The sequence below is a fragment of the Tachypleus tridentatus genome, chromosome 13, assembly GCF_004210375.1.
Source record: "Tachypleus tridentatus isolate NWPU-2018 chromosome 13, ASM421037v1, whole genome shotgun sequence".
Lineage (NCBI taxonomy): Eukaryota > Metazoa > Arthropoda > Merostomata > Xiphosura > Limulidae > Tachypleus > Tachypleus tridentatus.
In genome coordinates this window covers 263,924,462-263,943,499 of record NC_134837.1, presented here as the reverse complement: position 1 = coordinate 263,943,499, position 19,038 = coordinate 263,924,462, and positions in this window count along the sequence as shown.

Below are 19,038 nucleotides of genomic sequence, written 5' to 3'. Positions count from 1 at the left end.
TCGTAATCTGAGGGTCGCGGGATCGCAATCGGTCGCGCCAAACATGCTCGCCCTTTCAGCCGTTGGGGCGTTATATGTGACGGTCAATCCCACTATTCGTTGGTAAAAGAGCAGCCCAAGAGTTGGCGGTGGGTGGTGATGACTAGCTGCCTTCCCTCTAGTCTTACACTGCTAAATTAGGGACGGTTAGTACAGATAGCCCTCGAAAAGCTTTGTTTGTTTGTTTGTTTGTTTGGGAATTTCGCACAAAGCTACTCGAGGGCTATCTGTGCTCTGTCCACCACCAGTATCGAAAACTATTTTTCTAACAATTTTCTTGTCAGTGGCTCATCGGTACATCTGAGCTTAAAACACTAAAAATTGGGTTCCGATACCTTCGGCAGGCATAGCACAAACAGCCCATTGCATAGCTTTCTGTTTTACAAAAACAAACAAACAATAAATATATTATGAAGTAACAAAACTAAATAATTATCATTAAAACTGCTATTTTAGATGAAAACCTTGAAATAAATAACTTATATTTTCAACAAAAAAGAAAAATTATTTTCTGGTGTAGAGCTGAGTTAATAATAACTTACGTTTTCATTGAATATTGTTCTCTCTAAACGTAACCTATACGCATTTATCTCAATCTTTGAATTCCATAATAAACAGCAAGAGTAGCATCCATCAAACGTTTCTTTCAAAAGCTAAGAACGTAGATTATTACGGTCAGACACTCACTTCAAATGGTCTTTATGTCTCCTACGATTCATAGAATATTAATGCGAATGCTAAAGACATTATTTCAAGAAAGAACTGTAAAACATCGAAAAATAAGATAAATGAATAACATAATTTTGCGTTTCTACCCTTTATATGGAGGCATGATTTATAATAATTTTTTCTACATATCTCACTGGGAGTTTAAACTAGCGGTTGTTCTAGATTTTTATATTTATAATACTAATACACTGGAACAAAATATAGTAAATACGATTATATTTCTACCAATAAAGTAGAGAAGCTTTAAAACTTTTTCAATTCTAAAACCTACTGAAATTTTTATAGTTACATTTTTTTTTGCATTTACCTATGGGGTCGATTTAACGACAAATATCAACTAGATTATTCTATAATAACAGCAAAATACTCCCAGGAATTTTACGAGGGTTTTTATGATAGAGATAATTAAACTGAGTGAGTTCTTTAGTGTATAAATAACAGGGTTTTAAACTACTGAAAACTATAATATAGTTATTTCTTTTCAGCACGCGAGAACCTAATACCATATAACTTTCAAGTTCCTGATGACAATTCCTAAAATGTACTAAAGTTTCTATTTTCTGCTTGGAAAAGAGCAACTTAGTTGATAAATAAGATAAATATCAACTTATGGTAAACCGAAATATTTTTTGTTTGTTTTGTGTCAACCGCGAAGAAGAATTCCAAGTACGGTTGATTTAAAATTGATCAAAAAGGTTTTATTAACTCTTTATTTGGTAGCTGATAACAAAAAAATGTGATAATTCAGTATATAATCTCTGTATATCTTTGATTAATATAACTTTGATTAAAAAGGTTTCGAAAGTTATTGTGCATATTGTATTCCTACCCATCGTCAAGTAGTTCCAACACATAACAATAAAAATAAAAATATAAGTTTTTTAACTTCTTAATTACAGTTTTTTTAAATTTCTATTGAGCATAATAAAAGCAATATACAGTGTTCCATAACTTTGTGTTTCTGAAAAATGCTGAAGTTCGAAAGCCATATATATATAAAACACGATTGTATCATTTAGTGAAGCTCTTAAATTTATCAAAAACATAAAAACCGCGTGCTTTGAGAAAAAGTGCATTAATTTTTTTCTAATAAGCAAAATGTCTCTAAATTAGAATAATTTTTCAATACCTTTCACATCCTAAAAAACATTTTAAATTTAAATTTGAATAATGTTTATTTTCATTAAATAAAAACTCTACGACACGCTCACCTGAAATTCAAGCTTTGAGAAAATTGCATTTCTTCAGAATTCGTAGCTCAATGAAGAGAAATATCAATCAACAGAGAGTAATTTTCTAACTGTGATATTACTACAATTGCTGGTAGGTGGAGCTAATGTCTGTGGTACACAAAAACATTACTGTAAAAATTATGAGCTACCCGAGTAAATACAAACAATACTCTCTTTCGATTTTAGATTCGTCGACTTCTTGTGAAGGTTCACCAATGATTTATTCCTTTCAAATTAACATGAATCGCAAAATATATTTATATTTAACCCAGACAAACAATCACACCTTTCCCATCAACAAGTAAATGTTGAAAATATTAATTGTTACTTCTAGCCGTTTTTTAAAATTAGGCCTGCATTTCTACTTAAAAAAAAAAAGAAGTCTGAACAAAAGGTATACAAGTTTGGAAAGTTTGAGAACCACTGCGAAAGAACGTTATACATATTTAAGTACCAGAGCTTGCTTGTCGTATTACACTTGCACAGGCCTTTGTACTCGCAACGTAGTACTAGTCAGCGGTCCAGAATTTTACTTTTGTAGTTTATAAAAACTTGTGTAAGTTAATTTCTCGTTCCCTGCGAGGCCCGGTATAGCTAGGTGGTTAAGGCAGTCGATTCGTAATTCGCGTGTTCGAATCCATGTTTCAGTAAACAGCTTTCAGCCTTGTGAGCGTTATAATGTGACGGTTAATCTCACTATGCGTTGGTAAAAAAGTAGCCCAAGAGTTGGCGGTTGGTAGTGATGACTAGTCGCCTTTCCTCAAAAACTTGAAAACAGAACCATACAACTCAATAGTTATTGATGAATATGATAAACAAGGGTTTATAGTTGACGAAGCCAAGAAATCACACGAGAAAGATAGCTGAGGAAACTAGAATCACAGTAATATCAACCGATCAAATACACTTGTCAGACTTGTGTACCTTCAGTCTGTTCAAGTGTGTACTTAGAAATATCATATTTTATTATATTACCCATTTGATTTTGCTACATAAAAAAAACGGGAGAACAATGACATGGTTATTTTAAAAAACAAAAAATCCACTCAGTGGCACAGCAGTATCTCTGAGATCTCGCACTACAAGAAACCGGGTTTCGAGATCTGTGGTAAACAGAGCACAGATAGTCCACTGTTTATCTTTGTGCTTAGTTTCAAACAACCAATCAGTCAAAATTAAAGAAAATAATCTAATCTCATGAAAAATATTCCTCCAAGGTCATCGTTAAGAAGCAGAACAGAAGAAGTGGAGCATGAACGCCGAGGAGAATACCATCTACAATATTAGTTTGGTGAAGTTAACCAATGTTTATAAATAACATTTCGTATATACAGACACTAAAACAGAACAGACACAAGCGCATTCACACGCTGCTTGGTTCTGGTACACTCCGGTTTCTTTGCTTCTTCAAACACATATGATGTATGAAATCAAAGTGAAATGTGCCTTCTACAAAGTGTATATCGCAGAAAGCTTTCACAAATATAAAATACACAATTTATTGATTCTATTTATAAGATACTTTGTTTTCTTAGAACTATTTCTTTTTTTAGTGGTGGAGGTTTTGCAGCCTGTTAGGGTAAAACAAATATCTAATTGTTCTGTCTGACAAGAACTGATTCTGCCTGCTTTTCAGTAACTATGTTTCTTGTAATCCATCATTCAAAATAAAAAACTGACTAGAGGTGATAATTCTCCCGCACAAAATTGTGCTAATCACAATAAAAGAATTAAACACACGGATAAATTAATGTTTTTATGTGAAAATATTTTATATTAAGATAGGTACACAAAACATTGAAATACCACAGCTCACTAAATTATAACGTGTATTTTTTATATGAAATGCACTTAAAAAATACAATACGTGATAATACGTTTACTGGTTAAGAACGATTGTCAAAAACCTCTGTTGCATTTAAATTTGTCATGGATGGTTCTAGCCACTTCAACAGAGGCGATGCGTCATAAAAATTCAGATTTTTATTGCAGTTCTGTAGGTTAGAATTACTTATATTAATTGCAGGTTTCGCTCATTTAATGCGTCATTTGTCAGTTATATTCACATTTAATTGTCTTATAATCAACATGTATGACCAAGCATATAAACTGTTATTGTTTTGGTTACAAATGTAGTTTTGTTATACTTACATTAATAAATGTTACTGGAAGAAATCGAAAATTATCTCTTGTAAAATGACAAGTCTTACACAGCTGTGAATTATAGTACGATCAGTGATCTTGTATAGCTGTGGTCTGTAGTAAAATCACTTGTTTTATGTAGTTGTAGTCTGTAGTATAATCCGTAGTCTTGTATAGCTGTAATCTGTAGTACATCCGCTAGTCTTGTGTAGCTGCAGTCTAATTAGTGGTCTTGTGTACCTGTAGTATGTAGTACAACCAGCAGACTTATTTAGCTGTGGTCTGTAGTACATACAATCACTAGTCTTGTGTAACTGTAATCTGTAATACAATCAATGGTTTTGTGTAGCTGTGGGCTGTAATACAACCAGTAATCTTGTATAGCTGTAGTCTCCATTGTAATAAGTGGTTTTGTGTAGTTGTGGGCTGTAGTGCAATCATTAGTCTTGTGTAGTTGTAGTCTGAAGTACAATCACTAGTCTATTTAGCTGTAATTTATAGTACACTAGTCTTGTGTAGCTGTACGCTGTAGTACAATCAGTGGTCTTATGTACCTGTAATCTGTAATACAATTAGTGGTCTTGTGTAGCTATGGGCTGTAGTACAATTATTAGTCTTGCACAATCAGTAGTTTTGTGTTGCTGTAGTCTGTAGTACAATCACTGGTCGTGTGTAGCTGTGGGCTGTAGTGTAATAAGTAGTCTTGTGTAGCTGTGGGCTGTAGTGTAATAAGTAGTCTTGTGTAGCTGTGGGCTGTAGTGCAATAAGTAGTCTTGTGTAGCTGTGGTTTTTAGTACGATCATTAGTCTTGTGTAGCTGTGGTCTCCAGAACAATCTATGGTCTTGTGTAGCTGCGGGTTGTTGCTGGGAAACGTGCTATGATTTATTTTAGGAAATGAAATGCTTTCTGAGATTTCTTAAAGTGTAATTTTAAAGTGTACAATCTTAGTTCAATTTAAAATAATATAAGAAACCTTATTCACAGTTTCTGTTCTTAGCGAGCACAAGCATTGTGTCCCCTAGTGACATAGTGGTATGTTTACGGATTTACAAATCTAAAATCCAGAGTTAAGTTCCTCGCTGACGACACAACAGGTAGCTCAGTGTGATTTTATTATAAAAATATTCAATCAAGTATCGTGCAGCTTTTTTTTCCATTTCCACAATGTGGCGGTCCTCATGCTCACAAACAAAAATACACGGTGTGACTGAAAATAGAAGTTTCAAGACATTTTGTCCAGTGGTTCTGATATTTGTTTTTGATGAAGAATAACTTTGAGGATCGGTCTTACTTCAAGCATTGGTCATATATTTTTTTTTTTTTTTTCTGACGAAAACAACTTTCCTAGAACAGTATTTCCCAAACTGGGAGCTGCGAAGCTTTTTCCGGGGGCCTCCAAAATATAATCCGAAAAAAAAAAAAAGACGTTGAACTAATTTTAGTTCTACAAAAAAAAAACAAACTAAGCCGATAAGACGTACGTTGAATAAATTAAATGATACAATGTGTCGAAATCAGATGTTATTGTTTTTACAACAGCATAATTTTCCAATTACCATGTTGAAGTTATAAGTTAGGAGGAAGGGTTCAAATATTTTTTATTCATATTAAAGAAACCTTTGACTAAAAGAGTTTGGGAAACGCTGTCCCAGAAGAAGACATCAGATAGATATTTAAAATGCTTGTTTGATTAAAGTTAAGTACAAAGCTAGACAGTGGTCTATCTGTGCTCTGTCCATTGTGAGTATGAACACCCAGTTTATGTCCGTAGATGTTGGAGGTGAGGGGGTAGAAAGGGTGTATAAATAGATACTACTTTAAATGTTATTAATAATGAGTAACAACAGATACTTAATATTATTATTTTATTATGTCTAAGCCCTTCAAGATGAATATTGTGTTTCTAAGATTTTATTATAAGAACATACTTCTATAACGTGGCCTAGGCCTAACTCTTGACTGGTACAACGAAAAGTTTCAATAAGACGATTACCTGAACAACGTATCAATCATACTTGTTCATTCTATAACTGCTTATTGCTGAAGGATTAATTTTCCAAAGCTTACCAGTACGGTTGGGTTACAATATCGAAACTAAACCTTTTTCAAACTGTCACTGGGACAAAATCTTGTGTGTCTGTGGGCCATAGCCTTCAATAAGGAAATCAACAAATGATCTAATGTTGTTACTTGTATTCTCAAAGACTAAAAAGCTTTAACAAACACTCATCGAAGATCCATAACTAAGAAACCGCCCTCAAGAAAAGGTTTCGAAATGAAGCAGTTATATGTGCATTTGGTTTTTACAAGTTCCTTTTTTGACTCCCGTACAGTACAGGTCACAAAAACAACAACGATATTAAGTTTTATATAATAGTTTTTACAAGTTCCTTTTTTGGCTCCCGTACAGTACAGGTCACAAAAACAACAACGATATTAAGTTTTACATAATAGTTTTTACAAGTTCCTTTTGTGGCTCCCGTACAGTACAGGTCACAATAACAACAACGATATTAAGTTTTATTTTTATTTTTTCTACAATGACACTTACTCAGTTCTTGAGCTTTTCATTGTCTATTTGTGATATCCGATCTGAGGAAAATATTTCATGATATCCAATAACAGGTAGTAAGTTAGATATTAAGTGCCGTAGTGTTTACTTGTTTATTTGCAGCACAAAGCTACAGAGTGGATTAGCTATGCTACGCCCACCGCGGGTATAGAAACCTGATTTTTTGCGTGACAAGTACTCATCATATTTACTTGTGAGCCACCAGGGGAAAGTGTCGTGAAGTAGGATAGACATACGAAATAAAACGTTGTAACTTTATGTGAAAGCAAATAAACAATGCAATAAATATTAATCACAATTTAAAGAGTGTTTTTATATATTTATTTAATTACTCCTTTATTATAACTTTCAAGTTTTTGTATTGATTCTTACATTTGAACAAAGCACTATTTTTTTACACAGTGGTTCAGCGGTAAGGTTGGAAGCTTACGATGTTAAATATTTGGGTTTTAATACCCGTGGTAGGCAGAACACGGATAGCTAGCTCATGGTTTAGCTTTGTACATAAACAACACTTAAACGTAAACCCAAATGTGGCGTTATGTTCCCAAATAATATTGTAATTACAGTAGTATTGAACTGACTAGATATGACTTTCCCATTTTCAGTTAAATTTCAATTGATTTCTAGGCTTCTGTCTGCAGTTGCGTTTTTATATTTTGTGTGTAATTCACTTCTTTTATTCACATGTTTACGTAATTACTTTCTACCCTTTTTAATCATATTTAAATATTTATTTTCGGTTACTGGCACTTCTAAGTAAGTTTGTTTGTTTGTTTTTTGAATTTCGCACAAAGCTACTCGAGGGCTAACTGTGCTAGCAGTCCCTAATTAGCAGTGTAAGACTAGAGGGAAGGCAGCTAGTCATCACCACCCACCGCCAACTCTTGGGCTACTCTTTTACCAACGATAGTGGGATTGACCGTCACATTATAACGCCCCCACAGCTGAAAGGGCGAGTATGTTTGGCGCGACCGGGATGCGAACCCGTGACCCTCAGATTACGAGTCGCACGCCTTAACACGCTTGGCCATTCTGGGCCCCTCAAAGTAAGTAGTCGCCATTGGAACAAGGGAGTTTCCTTATTTGTTGTAAATGAAATACTATGAAGATAACAAGCAGATACGACCTCTATTGCTATTTAGAAGTGAAATCGTAATACATCTGACTCTAATACTTTGAATAATTGAAACATTTAAAGTATCCAAATTTAAAATCGTAAATAAAGTGCCAACAACGTTACAACATTATTTAGGTGTTATTAAATAGCAAGGAAATTATGCATGTCACTGGCTGTTTTGTTTATTCCTCCATAACGAACAAATAGCACTACTAACGTGGCGTAAAAATAACCAAAATCAGTGAAGTGACTGGGTCTTTAAGAAACTGTACAGCGCTCTCTCCAGGGTTTTGATCTCTATAACCAATAAAATATTCCCAACCCATAATGCTAATGAAGAATACGAGGAAAGGAATTATCCACGTTACTGCTACCATGAATATTACCTTGGTCCTAGTTCACCAGTTTCGGTATTTGGCGGCGATGTTAACAGAGCAGTACCTGTCGATGGTTATAAGAAGTATGGTGTAAATAGAAACGAGACAAACGGTGTGGTCAGTAGCTAACCACAGGTCACAAGGAATGGGTCCGAGATCCCACCGACCAACTAATACATAAACAGCGTAGAATGGCATCGATACCATTCCAATAAGAAGATCTGATACAGCTAAGGAGACTATAAAATTGTTACTTGGCTGTCGAATGGTTCGTTCTACTGCAAAAGCCATTAATACGAGTATGTTAACAGCAACAGTAAGTATAATACACAGACCAATGGAGACAGCTATGAATATTGTTAGCCACAGAGAATATGGTGCGACAAGAGTATCAATAGTTGCCGATGTACTGTTTGTGGCGTTGTCACAATTAACTGTATAGTTTTCACCATTTCTGTTATTTAAACACACGAGTGACAAACCATCCAGAAGATTTGATCCAGTTTCTTCTACCAACACTTTGACCTCTGACCCTATAGACACTGTTGTAGTCAACCAGTTGGACATAGAAGAGAAGTTGGCTAAAAAAGATACACTGCTGTTTCGCATGGACGTGTGACTGTTACGATTTGAAAAAAAGGCAGTAGGGGGCGATACTGAATTAACCTGGGACAGAGTCCGTGCCAGAAAACTTTCATTGGTCATAATTAGCTTTAGCAACGAACGTTAATCTTAATAACCGCTTGTAGACATCACTTGTAATTCACATCGTTTTATTTTAGTGTGCACGGAAGTTCCTGTTGGAAACATGGAAGACAAATAAAGGACAGTATAAATATTTATGTAAGTTAAAAAACATATTAATTTGTTTGAGTCCAAAAATATTCTAATATTTTAAACCAAAATGTTACAAACAATCTCAGTGTCGAAAATAAATGACGTCATCCCTTTTATCAGGTTAATTCAAATTTCATACAATAAAAAAAAATTACTTTTGTCAAATTGCCAAAAGAAAGGAAAAGCTTTCAAAGAGCCATATTTACATATCACAGGTATCAGATTATAGGTCTTTACATTTACTGTTGAGCAACGGAGGAAGGGGCAGCTGCGTTATAAAAGTGATAGTTAATCCCGTTATTTGGTTCAAAGCTGGACAAAGTAGATGCTGTTAACAGGTTTATTTTGCTGTAATCGTGACAATGCTAGAAAATAAAAGTTATTTTGCTTAATTACTGACAAAAATTTACTAATTTCCTCAGGTACACTTTCAAACGAATTGAAAGAGTGAGAAGAAACTTCGTGTACTCGTGGTTTCAGAATTTCTTATTTGCTTTCAGAATGGTTGAGCTGTGTTTGATAACATCTCTGATTTTGAAGCGTCACGTTTGGTAGTATAAATTGAAGTGAACAAAGAGAGCTTTTTATACTAAACTCCCATTTTAAATACACTTCCCACCTAAGTTGTTTTTAATATCGTAAAAAGGTTAAAGAAATTATTCCTTCCAACATTTCAAAGACATTTTTTACAACTTAAAAATTGTTCATTCCAGAAACTAGTGTTACTTATTCACTTTAATATTAAACCATTATTTCGTAAAAAGATTCACTTCAAAAGTATGAGAACTCTTTTAAACAATTTTACTCTTCGATTGCTTTAATTTTTGCCCATTATAACTAACACCAAATCTAATCTGAATCTGCAGGCGGAAGAGATGTACATTAAAATATCGAGTATTCTGTTGGTCTAATCTGTCAAGACAAACCCAAGACAGCCCAACCAGGAAATTTAGATACTACAACATCTGTAAACCAAATTAATCCCCAGAACTCCCAGGCTGTAGGGAGTGGTAATTGTCCATCCAACCAGAAAAGCCTATGCTTATGCTATTTTTGCAAACCCACATGTAAACATCGATCAGCAGACTTTTTCTTTTTGGTAATTATGATCTCGTTATGGTAATTCCTTGCCGAACACCAAGACCCTTATAGTTGGTTTGTTGTTTCTTTTTACTGACAAAAGCCTAAGTTTCCTCATTTTCTTTGCAGAAAATGCTATTTAAAGATACTCGGACTTCACAGTGTAACCACAAAGTAAAGAACTTCCGCAAGGGGGAATCTTTACTCGCCTCAGGTCTTTCGCTGTTGCTGTCCAACAGGCGTCAGCACTAGGCTGGTAACATGCTTCGTTGTTGGTTCTCTTTAGTGAAAGTGTATTAGCTATTCGACCGGAAACTTCTGATTGATCTGGAAAACCAAATCCTTATCTCACTTAATTTCAGTAAACAGAATAAATAAAAATACACGAATAATAAGCTGATTAAGGTGCAACCTGTTGATACCCAACTCTGTTATCACCAGATGACGTAAAATAAACAACGTGTGTACAAATTAGTCTTATCAAGCAACCGTAATCAATGTTTCTCATTCGATACATTAACAGTTGTTATTGTGTGTACTCCTTTTAACATAAGACAATATTAAGTATATTACATGTTCAAACACTACGTTCCTAGTCTAGTCCTTCAGGCCCGGCATGGTCAGGTGGATTAAGACGTTCGACTCGTACTCTGAGGGTCGCGGGTTCCAATCCAGTTGTACCAAATATGCTCGCCCTTTTAGGCGTTATAAAGTGAAAGTCAATCCCCCAATACTCATATGACCCAAGAGTTGGCGGTGGGTGGTGATGTCTCGCTACCTTCCCTCTAGACTTACTGCAAAATTAGGGACGGGCAGCGCAGATAGCCCTCATGTAGCTTTGCGCGAAATTCAAAAACAAATAAACAATCTAGTCCCACAGGGAAGTTCAAAAATTAAAATAAGTATAGTATTAGAATTCAAACCCCACTATATTTGTTATAAGCTTACTACTAATGTCTTGTGAGAAGTGTGGTTATAATATTTTTTAGTTGCTTAAACCTAATGCTCTAAATAGTCTCATATGTAATTATTTATGTATATTACATTACATTTAGAAAAGCGAAACTATCATGAATCAAACATAATAAAATATAAATATTTCACAAAAATATTTTCCATGCTTTATTTCACAAAATAATCCCCTTTTTCTCTCAGTCCTATCTTTCACAAAACAAACCATTTTTTTTTCTGCGTTATTTTTTCACAAAATTCCCTTTTATCTATGTTTTGTTTCATAAAACAAATCTCTTTTTTTCCTATTCTCCAGGGAATGTTTATTACTTGAATTGTGCTTTTAATTGTAACTCCAGAATATATTTTTAATGTATAATAAGTACAGTTCATTTCACATTTCATAGGCATTGCAGACTGTGATCAAATATATGTATCAAATCTGTGAAGTAAACAAAATTAAAAACAAAATAATCATTGTAATAGGCGTCACTTACTTAAAAATATGATATGCTAAAATTCGAAGTCTTAAAAAATTTCGCAGATAAAACCAACTTATTAAGACATTTCAATAACAGATGGATGGTCATAACTATTACAATTATTGGTGTAAAATAACCTAAGTACTTTAATTCGTAGAGTTTTTACTTTCTTCGAAGTTGTCTAAAAGACGTTTTCAATCAGGGAAAGAAAATTCACATACTTTTACAAAACATTTCTGTGCAAGAAATAATTATACATACAGTTCTTGTCAGACATTTAAATGTAATTTAATATAACATTGTATAGATGTATAAGTATCAAAAACTATAACTACTTAACTTTCGAAACAATTGTTGATTTTAAATTGTTTGATTTGCTGTTCGTTTTATAAATTGTCATATAACATCACAGAAACTGTGCGTTGTATATAACCAACCGTTTCCAACGTTTCACAGCGCTACTACTTGTACCATAATAAAGTGTTCTTATGAATTATTTAGAGGCTGTTTATTCCCAAGCCGGCCCTCTAAGTCGAACATCTGGAGAGTTTTTTCAACAGATAAGGTTTGTTTGATAACATTATGTTTTCTTTGAATTTTCTTGTACGATTAAATCGGTTGAAAATGTCGAGTTTTGTTTTTAATAACTTCTACAATGTTGGCCGTATTTACCTTATTATTTTTTAACTCAAGCACTTTCAGTGTCTTTTCGATCATGACACTGGACCGTGTATTAAAAAGTATAAGAAGCTGAAAGTTGAAAATCCTCCCCGAACGAGACAACTACACTTTCATCTTTAGAAAAGACCAAATATTACCTTCTCATTACCAATGGGTCTACATGGTACTTCTTACTGTAAAAGTAAAGGATTCGTGACAAGAACTTTCGCTTTTGAAATAACAAAACTGAAACCTATATGTTTTATATCTGTTTTTCTGAATAGAATATTAAAACAAAAAAAATTCCAGGAGGTATGTTCATCAGAAATATCATGGTTATTACCGTTTTACAAAAATGTTAATTAATATTTCTGTATTTCTAAATTGCAAGAACAGGAAAGCTCAAGAGGTCAGCATGGGTAGACACACCTTACAACCTCAACAGAGTGATGTTTATTTATATGTCTATCCTATTAAGTAATTAATTGGCTTTATATATATATGTAGGGAAGAAATATAATCTAATCCTTTCCATTAATACTAATTAATTAACACGCCTTATCGTTATCAAGGTTAGTAACCTGTACGATCCCTTAAGTCTAATTATCAGTAAGTAACTAAGTTTTAATGACTAGATATAAATTACGAAATGGCTCAAATAAAATTGACAATAATTAGAATTCCTTTAATAACAGGCCGGCATGCTCAGGTGGTTCAGGCAATAGACTCGTTATCCTAGGTTTGCGGATTGAAATCCTCGTCACACCAAGCATACTCGTCCTTTTAGCCGTGGGTACATTATAATGTAACGGTCAATTCCACTATTCATTAGTAAAAGAGTAACCCAAGAGTTGGCGGTGGGTGGTGATGTCTAGCTGACTTCCCTCTAGTCTTACACTGCTAAATTAGGGACGGCTAGTGCAGATAGCCCTCGTGTAGCTTTGCGCAAAATTCAAAGCAAAACAAATCAAACCTTTATTTACTGTTGTTCCCAGTAGTTGTTCATGGATACTGATGATATTCGCGTCGAGACCATTTGTACGTTTGCTATATCTTAAGCAGCCTTATAAGACTTGGTATCGTGTGAAAGGCCTTATCATGCGAGACATAACAAACACGGTGCTTTGCTTTCAATCTTGGGCTCTCAGAATAACTGGTTTTATTCTATGTTTCTGCCACAATCTTCATGTTTATGTTGTGGTGATTGAGCCTTGGATTCAATCCTGGGTCTTCTTGGTGAAAGTCTGGTGGGTTATCTACTCAACTAGTGTCTTCAAAATTTAGTATCATGTTATATAACTAGACTCATTAATAATTAGACTCTGGTCATCGTACAGGCTACTGATCATGTCCACAACCCTATCTATCTCGTGTGATTACGTAAAGTTACGTTTCAGTCATACGTATTTTACTGATTTACACGTTTAACTGGCATATGCCGTTGAGTTATTTAAAATCTTAATACAATTATTAAAGTGATTAAAAAAATTACTTCTATATTCACAGACACACACGAATATGTTTGATTATATACAATCGCTTTATGAAATCTTTGTAGATTTTGGTTATAGTTGTATAAGTACGTGGCTAAGGCCTCGATGCTGTGACAGCCTGAGATAGCAAATCGTTAACTGATAATCTATCATTGTCAATAGTGCTAGAATATCTTCTTGATTTGTGAGAAACCACGAGTTATGTGTATTGTTAGGCTTTTAATCTCTATGCAGTCCATTTTCTGTCGTCTATGTAAGAGTGAATGTACTGAGACACTAGAAACTCAACCACAGCCTGTGGAGAAATAAAATAATTAGAAAACAACAAATGTGTGTGTTTTTGATAATATTTGCAAAAACAATAGTAAAATAAAACTTGAGGAAATATATATACATCGAAGAATTTCACGACACCCTCTTGATTTTGTAAAACTTTTATTTTATATGATAGAAAAGTATTCCAGAATATACATTTATTTAGTATTCCATAAATTAAGCAAAGTGAATACGGAATTTTCAGTGAAGATTTAGATATATTTTTAAATCATTTTCCGCATCATTTCCTTCCTATTTAATAACACCTAAATAATGTTGTAACGTTGTTCGCACTTTATTTACGATTATAACTTAGGATACTTTAAATGTTTCAATTATTCAAAGTATTAGGGTCAGATGTATTACGATTTCACTTCTAAATAGCAATAGAGGTCGTATCTGCTTGTTATCTTCATAGTATTTCATTTACAACAAATAAGGAAATTTTCTCGCTCCAATGGCAACTACATACTTAGAAGTGCCAGTAACCAAAAATAAATATTTAAATATGATTACTAAAGGTAGAAAGTAATTAGGATAAAACACGTGAATAAAAGAAGTGAATTACACACAAAATATAAAAATGCAACTGCAGACAGAAGCCTAGAAATCAATTGAAATTTAACTGAAAATGGGAAAGTCATATCGGGTCAGTTCAATACTACTCTAATTACAATATTATTTAGGAACATTACGCCACATTTGTGTTTAAGTTCGAGTGTTGTTTATGTACAAAGCTAAACCATGAGCTAGCTATCCGTGTTCTGCCTACCATGGGTATTGAAACCCCAATATTTAACATGGTAAGCTTCCAAACTTACCGCTGAACCACTGTGTAAAAAGGAGTGCTTTGTTCAAACATAAGAATCAATACAAAAACTTGAAAGTTATAATACAGGAGTCATTAAATAAATATATAAAAACACTCTTTAAATTGTAATTAATATTTATTCAATTGTGTATTTGCTTTCACGTAAAGTTATAACGTTTTATTTCGTGTGTCTATCCAACTTCACAACACTTTCCCCTGGTGGCTCACCAGTAAATATGATGAGTACTTGTCACGTAAAAATCAGGTTTCTATACCCGCGTTGAACGTACCATAGCTAATCCACTCGGTAGCTTTGTGCTGCAAATAAACAAGTAAACACTACGGCACTTAATATCTAACTTACTACCTGTATGTTGGATATCATGGAATATTGTCCTCAGATCGGATATCACAAATAGACAATGAAAAGCTCAAGAACTAAGTTAGCGTCATTGAAGAAAAAAGAAGCCATTAAATAAAACATATAATCGTTGTTGTTTCTGTGACCTGTACTGTACGGGAGCCACAAAAGGAACTTGTAAAAACCATTAAATAAAACATTATATTGTTGTTGTTATTGTGATCTGTACTGTACGGGAGCCACAAAAGAAACTTGTAAAAACCATATGCACATATAACTGCTTCATTTCAAAACCTTTTTTTAAGGGCGGTTTCTTAGTTATGGATCTTCGATGAGTGTTTGTTAATTTTTTTTAGATTTTAAAAATACAAGTAACTACATTAGGTTATTTGTGGATTTCCTTGTTGAAGGCTATGGCCCACAGACACACAAGATTTTGTCCCAGTGATAGTTTGAAAAAGGTTTAGGTTTCGATATTGTAACCCAACCGTACTGGTAAGCTTTGGAAAATTAATCCTTCAGCAATAAGCAGTTTATAGAATGAACAAGTATGATTGATACGTTGTTCAGGTAATCGTCTTATTGGAACTTTTCGTTGTACCAGTCAAGAGTTAGGCCTAGGCCACGTTATAGAAGTCTGTTCTTATAATCAAATCGTAGAAACACAATATTAATCTTGAAGGGCTTAGACATAATAAAATAATAATATTAAGTATCTGTTGTTACTCATTATTAATAACATTTAAAGTAGCATCTATTTATACGCCCTTTCTACCCCACCCCAACATCTACGGACTTAAACTAGGTGTCGATACTCATAATGGACAGAGCACAGATAGACCACTGTCTAGCTTTGTACTTAACTTTAAACAAACAATCATTTTAAATATCTACCTGATGTCTTCTTCTGGGACAGTGTTTCCCAAACTCTTTTAGTCAAAGGTTTTCTAGATATGAATAAAAAATATTTCAACCCTTCCACCTTACCTATAACTTCAACATGGTAATTGAAAAAATTGTGCTTTTGTAAAAACAATAGCATCTGCTTTCGACACATTGTATCATTTAATTAATTCAACGTACGTCTTATCGGCTTAGTTTTTTTTGTAGAACTAAAATTAGTTCAACGTCTTTGTTTTCGGATTATATTTTGGAGGCTCCCGGAAAAAGCTTCGCAGCTCCAAGTTTGGGAAACACTGTTCTAGGAAATTTGTTTTCGTCAGAAATAAAAAACTAAATCTATGACCAAAGCTTGAAGTAAGACCGATTTCAAACAAGTTATCCTTAAAGTTATTCTTCATGAAAAACAAATATCAGAACCACTGAACAAAATGTCTTGAAACTTCTATTTACAGTCACACCGTGTATTCTTGTTTGTCAGCATAAGGACTGTCACGTTGTGGAAATGGAAAAAAAGCTGCACGATGCTTGATTGAATACTTTTATAATAAAATCACACTGAGCTACCTGTTGTGTCGTCAGCGAGGAACTTAACTCTGAATTTTAGATTTGTAAATCCGTAAACATACCGCTATGTCTCTAGTGGACACAATGCTCGCTAAGAACAGAAACTGTGAATAAGGTTTCTTATATTATTTTAAATTGAACTAAGATTGTACACTTTAAAATTATACTTTAAGAAAACTCGGAAAGCATTTCACTTTCTAAAATAAATCATAGCAAGTTTCCTAGTTTCAACCCGCAGCTACACAAGCCCATTGATTGTTCTGGGGACTACAGCTACAAACGACTAATGATCGTACAAAAAACAACAGCTTATAGAAGGCACATTTCACTTTGATTTCATACATCATATGTGTTTGAAGAAGCAAAGAAACCGGAGTGTACCAGAACCAAGCAGCGTGTGAATGCGCTTGTCTCTGTTCTGTTTTAGTGTCTATCTATACGAAATGTTATTTATAAACATTGGTTAACATCAACAAACTAACATTGTAGATGGTATTCTCCTCGGCGGTCATGCTCCACTTCTTCTGTTCTGCTTCTTGACGATGGACTTGGAGGAATATTTTTCATGAGATTAGATTATTTTGTTTAATTTTAACTGATTGGTTGTTTGAAACTAAGCACAAAGATAAACAGTGGACTATCTGTGCTCTGCTCACCACAGGTATCGAAACCCGGTTTCTTGTAGTGTGAGATCTCAGACATACTGCTGTGTCACTGAGTATATTTTTTATTTTTTTAAAGTAACCATGTCATTGGTCTCTGGTTTTTTATGCAGCAAAATGAAATGGGTAATATAATATTTTTAAGTACACACTTGAACAGACTCAAGGTACACAGTCTGACAACTGTGTCTGATCGGATGATATTACTGTAATTCCAGTTTCGTCAGCTATCTTTCTCGTGTGATTTCTTGGCTTCGTTAACTTTAAACCCTTGTTTATCATATTCATTAATAATTCTTGAGTTGTATGGTTCTGTTTTCAAGTTATAGAGGAAAGTCAACTAATCATCACCACACACCACCAACTCTTCGGCTACTTTTTTAACAACACATAGTGAGATTAACCGTTACATTATAACGCTCACAAGATTGAAATCTGTGTAGTGAAATGTGGATTCGAACCCGCGAATTACGAATCGACTACCTTAACCACCTAGCTGTGCCGGGCCTTAACCATCTAGCTCTACCACGCCTCGCAGAGAAATAGAAATTAACTTACACGAGTTTTTTATAACCTACAAACGTAAATTTTTGGATTTATTCACGTTGTCAGTACAAAGGTCTGTGCAAGTTTAATACGACAAGCTAGCTCTAGTACTTAAATATGTATAACGTTCTATAGCAGTGGTTCTCAAACTTTCCAATCTTGTAAACCTTTTGTTCAGACTTCCTTTTTTTTTTAAAGTAGAAATGCAGGCCTAATTTTTAAAAACGGCTAGAAGTAACAATTAATATTTTCAACATTTACTTGTTGATGGGAAAGGTGTGATTGTTTGTCTGGGAGAAATAAAAATATATTTTGCGATTCATGTTAATTTGAAAGGAATAAATCACTGGTGAACCTTCACAAGAAGTCGACGAATCTCAAAGCGAGAAAGAGTATTGTTTGTATTTAAGCGGATAGCTCATAATTCTTAGAGTAATATTTTTGTGTACCACAGACATTAGCTTCACCTACCAGCAATTGTAGTAATATCACAGTTAGAGAATTACTCTCTGTTGATTGATATTTCTCTTCATTGAGCTACGAATTCTGAAGAAATGCAATTTTCTCAAAGCTTGAATTACAGGTGAACGTGGCGTAGAGTTTTTATTTAGTGAAAAGAAACATTATTCAAATTTGAATTTAAAATGTTTTTTAGAATGTGAAAGGTATTGAAATATTATTCTAATTTATATGTAGGTGTTATTGACCAACTGCTGTCATCGCAAGACATATTTTCATGTGATGCCTGTCCTTGAAACTGTTAATTTAGTATTAAGTTACTTATTTATAAATTCCTGTTTTCAACATGTATATCTGTCATCTTAATTTTAAGATAAGAGATATTTTAAAAATTCGAAAACAAAGAAAAATTTAATGGAGCAAAGGGTTATAGTTTATTGCGATTTGAAGTTACCAAGCAATGAGAGATTAGATAATCTGAAGTATTCTGTTTTGGATATATATTATCATGTAAAAAAAAAAAAGGTTAACTTAATCATACAAATTGTTATATTTTTTTACGATTTTCAAGTTATAATTTTGTTTTTGAATTTCGCGCAAAGCTACAGTAGGGCTATCTGCGCATTTGACCATTTGTTGTGTGTGAAATTATCTGTCGTGCTTGTTTGTTTTGTTTGTTTTTGAATTTCGCGCAAAGCTATA